This window comes from Propithecus coquereli, unplaced genomic scaffold (genome assembly GCF_000956105.1).
Source record: "Propithecus coquereli isolate 6110/MARCELLA unplaced genomic scaffold, Pcoq_1.0 Scaffold13, whole genome shotgun sequence".
In the NCBI taxonomy this organism is placed as follows: Eukaryota; Metazoa; Chordata; class Mammalia; order Primates; family Indriidae; genus Propithecus; species Propithecus coquereli.
The window spans coordinates 12,422,797-12,433,347 of NW_012137191.1; positions in this window are offsets into that span (position 1 = coordinate 12,422,797).

Consider the following 10,551-nt stretch of genomic DNA (forward strand, 5'->3'; position numbering starts at 1 on the left):
AATCTCTGGTCCACTTGATAGAAACGTTATTTGTTTTACATTTAGGTCTATGATTTCCTGTTTTTGCACTGTTTTCTTTTATTTCTTTTTTTTTCTTTTTTCTTTCCTTAGTTTTCTCTTTTTTCCTTCCTTTCTTATCTCTCTCTTCATTTCATCCTTTAATAATGTAAAATCATCTACCTTTTATAGAATACTCATTTTATTAATTTTATATAATTTTCATTATATCTTTAAAATATGGAAAGTTCCCATTCTTGGTGATGAGGGTAACTTGCTCAAAAATTTAGGTAGCTTACTCAAGTTCCCACAGCTCATAAGTGACAGAGTCATTCAAACCCTGAATCAAAGTCATGTTTCTATAGATATGAAAGAACATAAAAGTGGTTTCTTCCTTATGAGGTTGGCTGAATGGTGATCTCTGTCAATGTGGACTCTTGAAGTTTCTATATGCCTTCAGGCCTTTTTTTCTTTCTTTTTCTGTTTAGTTGAGTTACACCACTAGGCCACAAAGGCTGAAAATTTCCCTCTGGCTCATTAGATATCAAGAAATATCAGAAGAGATCATGGATGTTTTTATCCCCCTTGGCAAAATACATTAATGCCAACATGTTCCCACAGAAATATCAAGGACCAGCAGTAAAATATTAATAATCAAAAGAAATATTGTTTTGTCTTTTGTTCATTATCATTCTTCTATCAGACATTCCTTGGATGGAATTGGGTTAATTCTGCAGGACATTTGGCAGATACCCTGACCTTTAAGTTCATCCCTGAGTCTCTGGGATAGAGGTATGACTTGTGACTAATTTATCCAAAAAATGTGCTATACGATTCTGTTGTTTTCATTCAGCTCCACTAACATTTTATGGAAGAAGATTAAGTCTTGCCAAGTAATGTGAAAATTCACATGCAAAAATTCTAACCCCCAATACTCCCAACTATTTCAATGGTTTTATAAGACCCTAAATCTCTGTATCAAATAATATTTTGTTCAAAATTTCTTGCATGGTCTGTATTTTCCTAATATAATCCTGGCTCATTGAATATATGATGTCAGAAATAGGGACCTGCCTAAGGAAATATGTCTTCATGAGGCTTTGGCCTAGTAGGTAGCAAGGGAATGGCTGTTATAGGCTGAAAAGATGACAAGCATGTTCCACTGTGGCAAAACAACTTGTAGCTCCAGGGGAAGAAGTAGTAAAACCGAATACCAGTTTTGTCTGCTGGCAGTTATTGACTGCACCAAGGTGTATAAGAGAGAAATTAATTCAGGAATGAATCAACAGTTTTGCAAGCATAAATGAAAAAGAATAGTCTACAAATTTGAGACGTGAATGGAAGAAAAGCCAACTGCAGAGAAAGCATTTGGAAAACAAAAGCCAATTAGAATCCAGCATTGTAATAAAGATTGGATTAAGGGTGTGGACTCCTCACCCAATCCTGACAGTTTAGTTACCATTGAGCAAAAATGAAGAGGCAGAGAGAGGAGGGGGCATAGGATAAAGGCAAGTTTATGAGCTATTCATGGGTAAAGAGTATAGACGCGGATCTCAACACACGGAGCCAACTGGAAGCCAATAGATCAGAAGCTTAGTAAGTTATTGAAGGAAATTATTTCTAAAGATAAACCTCTTGCCTAGTTGAGACCAAAAGAAACCTAGACCTTGGTTTATAGTCCATGGGATTCCCCAAGATAACCCCTGCCTACATTTAGTGTGTCCAAGGGAACATTGGGAAAGGAAGCAGACAGAGCCCGGGGAAACAGATCATCGTGGCCTAGGATGTCTCACTCCCCACACAGAAATCAGAAGCAGTGTCTAGTCAAGTAAGTTTCCCACTCCCGAGACAGACGATCTTCACTGTGTCTACCCAGCAGAGTCTCATAACTGCTACTGACCCGTGTCTGTTGTGAAGCTTTTAGTCTTCTGTATTTTGGACAGAAATATTTTATTGTGGTCATTCTGAACTTATTCAATCTTGTATTAATATTTTTGTGATATGTGTGTTGAAGTGTGGGAACAGAAAACATATTTTTAATTTCTAGGTTGCTGAATGCAGAACAATCATATCCAGATCAGATAGTAAGGACTACATTTAATTCAGAAATCCTGAACTATGAACTAAACATAGTGACTGAATGAACATTTCGTGTTCTTCGTTGGGAAAGAGCTGAATGTGCTCTGAAATTGGAAGAAATATGTTTTGGTTGCCCCCTATGTTACTTACCTCCTGATATTAACACCCTGTGTACTCTCCTTCTCTGAACCAAATGCAGGAACTGTGACTTTTACAGACCATCAAAAATTAATTGGCTTATTTTATGGTTTAGAACTGTCATTAGGAAGAGATTGCAGCCAAGAACATTTTCCCTTGCCTTTTTATCCAGGTAGGGCCACACAACCAACTCTGGTCAATTCAGTATTGCTAGAAAGGATGTGTACCACTTCTGGTTTGAGGTTCATAGTGCCTTACATGCTTTACAAACTGCATCTTCCTGTTGGATTATATGTACTGAAGATGGTGGAATTCCAAGAAGAAAGGAGCTTGGATCCCTGAAAAGCTGCGTGAGACAGAAGCCCTTCCTCATCCACATTTCCATTGACTGGGCTGTAAAATGAGAGAAAAATAAACTTGTATTATGTTAGTCCACTGACACTTGACATTTTTTATCATTATACGTCTTTACCTTTTCTGACTAACACCATAGGATCAAAGTATTTTTATTGTCATTTTGTTTTTGTAAAGACAATTTCTGGAATTAATTTTATGATATTTAAATGACAAATGTTATTGTATATATACACAAGTGCATTTCATCTTTGAAGTAAAGCAAAAATTAAAAAGAAAACTAGTACTGGCTTCCAATTAAGTTGATGAATACATCAATGAAATAAATAAACAAACAAGGCTATTTTTTGGATTTATATATGCATAGTCCAAAGTAAAAGCAATATATGCATTGGCTAATCATGTCATGCAATTGAAAATACAAAAAGATTATGGACTTCGGCAACTCGCATATTTGAACTTACAGGCTGGCTCCAAAAAATGTTTGACCTTGGCAAACCTGTTTCTCCTTTTTGTCATCTTGTAAATGTACACAGTAGAATGTAGAACAGTTGTGGAAAAGTAATGACATAAAATATTGAAGAAGCACAGTTCTTGTCACTAAGTAGGTGGTCAACAATTGCTTGATCTCTTCCCTTTCCCCCTTTATCTTTGAGTATCATAGAGTGTCAGACAGATAACAGATAGCACCAATTAGATATGACTTCTCCAGGACATTACTAATGGCAGTCATACACCAAAATATTAGAACTAAATGTTCTGCAACTATTTGCTGAAACTGTCCTTAGTTTATTTTTTTAAGACAGTGATTGCAGAGCTTTCTAACATAACAAAGATTGTATTTACTTTAAAATTCATGCAGTGCTTTGGTTATAAAAGCAAACTGACCTGGCTAAAGCAAGCCCTGGCCATGCAAGGTGGCTGCAGCCCTATCCCGGAGGCTAAAGTCTCCGTGCACTCCTGGCTGATCCCTGTTTGCTTGGCAAAGCTGAGCTCGCAACCCTTCTTCCATCCTTTATTTCGACAGCTTGTGAGTGCTTTGCTGGGAAGGGCGATTAAGTGGCACTTAGTGCATTTTTCCATTTTCCTGTGTCCACCTGGTAGAAATAAAAGAAAACAAAATAAAGGGGGAAAAAAAAGCAAACAGACAAAACTGTGCATTTGGAATGATACATCTTTTAAAAATCCTCCAAAACCCTTTACGTCCACAGATTTCTAACTAAAAAGTGAAAATTGTGTGAATTTTAGTAGCCATTATATCTGTGTGCAAGTTGTGTGTTTGTGTGTGTGTGCGTGTGTGTGTGAGAGAGAGAGAGAGACATGCACGTGTGTACATACTTACGAATAATTCAAGAACTAAAAAAAGACTGTAGATACGTTAGTAGTGTGGCAACTTTGGAATTTAATGAGCAATGTTTTTCTTCTTGCTCACTCGTCCCATTCACACCAGGCCCACTCAGACATTATTACTTTCATTTTGCTCTCTCCTCTTTCGCTTCTCCTGTCATGGCCCTCCTCTTCTCTCACATATCCTACCCATTCTTTAAAACCCAGCTCAGGTTTCTCTTGTGCTAAAAGTCTCCCCTTAAGGTTTTTACCTTTATTAACTGCTTTAGGTCTTACTTGTTATTGCAACAGGGGTCAAAACTGGCCTAGACATGTGGCATTTGTATTGTGAGGGTCCCAGCCCATAGAAGAAAATTCCAACCCATAGGGGATATTGGTGGGGAGAGGTAGAAGCAAACTGAAAGCTGTAGAAGAAATGTGGATGAAAATACCAAGGTAAGTGTAACACACATGAATTCTGAAGGCGTCAATTGTGAGTTTGAATTTGGAGTCTCAAGAGATGAACCTCTAATAAATGCAAAAAGATCTGAAATCTTTTTGTAAGGCTAGAAGTCGAAAAATTCCCAAAGAAGGAAAACTTCCCTAGACTATTCTACAGAGTTTGTCTTATTTTTCTGTTTATAAGACTTCTCTGTTTCTATTCGTAAATCAATTAAGATATCAACCTACATGGTCTGAAGAATTATGTCTTGGTAGCTGAAGAACAGTGTTCTAGATCTGACTTTATAATTTATTAATTGTGTTATCTTAGACATGCAGCAGAACTGCTTCTGAGCCTTGGTTTAATAAGACAGAGGAGGTCGAGTAATGCCTATCTCATGAAAGGATGGGGAATTTAGTGAAATAATGAATGGGGATATGTTTGCATACTAGAGAATGTTATTGTCTGTGTGTCTTAGTACATTTACTGTTGCTATAACAGGATATGTGAGACTGTACAATTTATAAAGAAAATAAATTTATTTGGTTCACAATTCTGGTGCTTGGAAAATGCAAGAGTATGGCAGCTGCATCTGTTTGTCCTCTGGTGAGGGCTTCATGCTGTGTCACAATGTGGCAGAGAAACACAAGGAAAGTCAGGTACATACACAGAGGCCAAACACAAGAGGCAACTTCACTTCACAGTGACCCACTCTCTCTGGAACTAATGTATTCCTGAGAGAACTAATCTAGTCTCATGAAAAAGACATTACTCTGTCTTAATGATATAATCACCTTTTAAAAGCACCATCTCCCAACATTACCACACTGGGAATTAAGTTTCCAACATGAGCTTTGGTAGGGACACTCAAGCTACAGCACTGTGCTATAAAATCGAGCACCAATTGAATATTATTTATTAACTTCACTATACATATGAAATGCAAATTCTTAAGCCTATAGTAAAATAATTTTGATGGAAGAAATCCATATGTTATATTAATAAATCATACTTTAAAATGTAGGTCTGGGGTACATTAGATAGTCAGAACATTTTACGTTTAACAAATTGTTATTCTTCTCTTCGCACAACACCTACCAACCTGGTTTTCCTCATATCTCTTATAGAAAGCAGAAACCTTCAAAAAGGATCATTTCTTGGAATTATACTGTGTTGACAAGGTAAATAATGCAATTTATCACTGCATAAAATACCTAAATTCAAATCCTGGCCTTGCCAGTCACAAAATTTTTGAGCAAGTTGCCTAGATTATCTGTATCTCTGCTCCTTAAACTATAGAATGGAGATATGAGTTTGTTCAGAGGGTTTTCAAAAGGTCAACTGAATTAAAGTACATGAAGCATGTATTATAGCGCTTTGTACAACCCAAAATCGTTGATCAGTAAATGCTTCTTCCCTTTTTCTCCCTCTTGCTGACATTGTCTCTTCCACTGAAGGATGTGCGCATGGGTGGTGCCACTACCCGGTTATTGACAGCAGCTTACCTCTTTCCCTAACCATCTGTGACTTTAAGGATTATAGATACAGAGTAGATACTTCACAGTGATTAGCTGGAAAGGAAGGTTCTCTTATTATTTAAGTTAATATATTTTACAAGAACAATAGTCTTGGTTGTCCCTGCTTGGTAACCCTCACACCATCAGCCCACCTACAGATGAAAAGACTGTCTTCTATTTCATGACAAGGAGAAGGCTGTTTGATGTCATTTTAAAATTTTTAAAGAAGATAGAAGGAAATCTAGAAATAAAATAACAGAGGCTCGCCCCTAGGAGCTTTACAGTGGAACAATGCTTCATTTCTCTTCACAGGAAACTTCACCATTCAAATGCATTCGCTTTTCATAAAGCACCTCCGCAGTTTCAGCCCAAACATTGAAAACTGAGCCCATTAAATCAGAACAAAAACACTTTTGAAAACATCTTTGGAAAAATACAATTTTGGCACAAAAAGATAAGAATCAAGGAGGATGAAAAAAAATCAAAATGGAATTCAGTTCAAGGGAGACAAGTTCTCAGGTGGTTAGTTATTTGTGAAACCTGCAAAGTAGCAATCAAAGGGGGAGATTACACCCATCAGCACATATTGTTCCATAATAACCCTGACTCACTCTTTCAAACATTTAAAGAGTCGGGCAATTACAGGGGTTAAGAATCCTATTTTATAGGAAAGGGAGGACATAGAATTGACTGTGGTGAGGGTATTTATTGAAAGTCATTCTCCATTCCTCTCTAGTCTTTCAAATCCTCCCTCATCTTCATGGCCTCTTTCCATGTTCCACTGTACCTACAAAGCATTCCCTGCCCACTATGCTGCACCATGCTTCCTCTTCTTTTAAAGTACAGGAAGAAGTATTCTCCGCACTATTTAGGGGCAATTTCGTGCAATGATTAGAATATTGGCTCTGCATGCCTGACTGCCTGGATTGAATCCTGGCTCTGGCACCTGCTAATTGTAAAATCTTGAGCAAAGTTATTTAAAATTTTCTGGTGCATATCTTTTATCGTCTATAGAGTAGGAATATTGTTAGTATAAAACTATTTAACTGATAAGGGTTACATGACTTAAGGGTTAATGTTAAATGAGTTAATGTTATTATTAGTTAATATGACTATTACCCAGTCATTGGTTCCTAGCCTAAAGCTGAGCTATACTTCTAAAAGAAAATTTGTCTTAGCTATTTTGCGTTTCAACTCCTTCAATGATTCTACTCAACTTTAAAAGAAAACCCATACTTAACATTATGTGATATACACAGCAACACATCCCTGCCAAAGAGTCACACCATAACAGTGGAATTTGTGACTCTGTTACCTTATATGGCAACAGTGGCTTTGCAGATGAGACTACTACAGGTATGGACTTGAATATTATCCTGGATTATCCAACCTAAGCAAGTGTGTCCCTAAAAATGGCGAACCTTTCCTGGCTATGGTTGGAAAGAGAGAGAGACTGATCATGGGAGAGGGTCAGAAAGATGTAATGCTGCTGGCTTTGAAGGTGGAGGAAATGGGATCACATACCAAGGAGTACAGGTAGCATCTAAAAGCTTGGAAGGGATAGGAAAGGGATCTTCCTATAAAGCCTCCAGAAAAGAAGCTTTCTGCTTCCCTGCAGACACCTTGCTTCTAGCCTGGAGAAACCCATGTCAACCTTCTGATGTAAAGTACTGTAAGATAATATATTTGCGTTGTTTTAAGCCTCTAGGTTTGTAGTAATTTGCTACAGCAGCCACAGGAAACCAGCACACATGATACGCAAAGCCTTTTGGCTTAGTGCTTACCTGGCTTCTGGGCCCTTAAGAATAAGGTGGAAGGGAGGGTTCAAGACCAATAGCCAAACTTCTTTGTGTATAGGCAGAATTCACATGGGTCTGGTGGCATATTTCCAGGAAAGAGACAAAGGAATTAACAGGAAAATGAATAGATGTTTGATACAGAATGAAGAGAATGAAAAGGGAGGGCAGAATCTTAAGATGTCCTCAGATATTCTCTTGGTACACATGCTGTTATAATCCCTATGATCCCCACGTCTGTGAATATGATGGAATATCACTCCCATGATTATCATCACTTATGTGGCAAAAGGGATTTTTTAGATATAATTAATCTCCCAAATCATTTGATATTAGATAGAGAGATTACCTGAGCGGGGATGACTTTATCACATGAGCCTTTTGACTATGGATCTGGAAGTCAGAGAAAGAAGTCAGAGATTCAGATCATGAGAAGGATTCAAAGTGTAGATCCTGGCTGGCTTTGGAGGTGAAGTGGCCACACGTCAAGGACAGTAGGTGGCCTTTAGACACTGAATATGGCACTCAGACATCAGCCAGCAGGACACGGGGACCTCAGTCCTACAACCACCGTCATGCTGCCAACAACCTGAATGAGCTCAGAAGTGGATCTTTTCCTAGAGCCTCTAGAAAGGACCACAGCCCTGGGAACCTTGATTTCAGCCTTGTGATGGGCAATGAGCAGAGCACACAGTTGTGTTGGGTGAGACTTCTATATACAGAACTGTGATTTAATAAATGGATATTGTATCAAGCTGCTAAATGTAGGGAGATTGTTACACAGCAACAGAAAACACACACAGAGGACAGGTTCAAGCTGCAACAACAACTTCATCCCTAGTGGCTCCCAGAATATAGTGAGATGGCACCATAAAGGGGTTGATTCCAACCTAGGCTAACATGTGTCTAAGCACTTTAAGGGAAGAAAGCCCCAGGTCAAGTTACAGGCTCAATTCTTGACTACCTATGTAAACTTGGAAAAATGAATTAACTTCTCTAAGCCTCAGTCTTCCACACGGTTGTGGTGAGGGTTAAATGAGATGATGCATACAACAGATTCTGCATGGTTCCTGGTTTGTGAGAACTCAGTCAAAGATGATTACACTAGATTTTCTTCTTCTTCTTCTTATCATCATTATCGCCCTCTTTCTTCTAGTTGGAAATTCCCAGTATAATTGGAAGAGAGCCAATTACGTGTAAAGATGAGGTGGGACTGACTGCAGAGGGTCTTGTATACAAAGCTAAAAAATGTTACTTTGTTCCGTAGGTGATGGAAAAAATCAATGATTTTAACAGAGAAATTACTTTAAAGTTCTATTACATATTCTGCAGCAGTTATGTAGTCTCTGCATGCTTCCGTTTCCTCAACTGTAACAGGAGAAATATATGAGGATCTATCCCATGAGATTGGGTGAATTAGCGCATAGAAAGTGCATGGAAAAGTGTTTTAGATGGTAGAGATTCAATAGGTGGAAATTTTTAAAGTATTTATTCACCTATTCATTGTTCAATGTTTATCAAATGTCTACTGGTGCCAGGAACTGTTCTAAGAGTTGAGGATATAATAGGAAAAACATTGTAAAGCTGACATTATGGGGGCGGCATTCAGAAAATAATTCATATATTTTTAAAATTGTGTGTGTGTGTGTTTGTGTGTTTGTGTGTGTATGTGTAGCCTGTTAGATGGTGATAAATACTCTGGGGGAAAAAAAAAAACAGCTGGGAAGGGGAATCAGAAATGACAGGGTAGGAGCAAGGAAGACGGGCTTCAATTATAAACGAATTGTCCAAGAAGATCTTACTGGGAGGATGACATTTGACTGAGGTTCGATGGAAGAGAGTATGTACAAGCTATGAGACTTTCAAGGGATAGAGCATTGCAGTCAGGGAGAAGAGCCAGCACTAAAGCTCCAACGTGGGGCCCACCCGGCATGTCTATGGAACAGCAAGGAGGCTGGTATGGCTGGAGTAGATTTAGCCAAGGGGCAGAGACAGTCAAGGAGATGAGGCCAGTGAACTAAGAGGACAGGTAAAATTTTGTAGGGCAGTGCGGCTATTGTTAGAATTTGGGCTCTTGGTCTGCTTAGATGAGGAGCTATTCATCCTTGTTGAGCAGAGGAGGAACATAATCTGACCTATATTTTGACAGCATCAGTCTGGATGCTGTGCTATGAATTGACGTAAGAGGATGAGATCAAAACCACTGAGACAAGTTAAGAGAATGGGACAATATTTTCAAATAGTACTATAAATGTTAAAACTTCAACTAGATGTTTTAAACAAAATATTTGTTTTAGAAATCAAAATTTGATATCCCTATTGAATAATTTAATACATTTTGTGTAACTGAAATTAAAGGTTTTTTTTTTTTTTTTGTCCTCTTTCTTGAAATAATACAGGTAATAGGTCTTTCTTCTTCAAAGCTCTTTGTAAATCATCTGAAATGCAGTCAGTGTTTAAAGCTGGATTAAAATGCTGGCTGCCTCGTCCTCTGTTAACATTTGCTTTGTTCAAAACGTGACTACCGGCTAGATGAAGGATCAGGATGATTCGGGAAAGAAATGTATAGCATTTGCAAGGGACTTGAAAGATAAATTACTGAGCAGTCCAAAAATGCCAGCATCATATTGCAGATCTCCTTGCCTCGACGAAGGCAGCATCCAGGGTTAATCATTTCTCCTTTGGGCGTCTGGATAGCAGAATCTCAAATACAGAAATACCAAGACATCTCTGCCTCCTGAGAATACCTTTCAACTGTGAGGTTCAGAAAGGAAGTGCCTTGCTCCTCTGACTCTCTCCTTCATTGATGGCAATGCCAAAGAAAGAAAATACTTTTTATTTTCTTTGTTAAATTTAGGCATTTAACCAGTCCTCAGATATTCTCTTGGTACACATGCTGTTA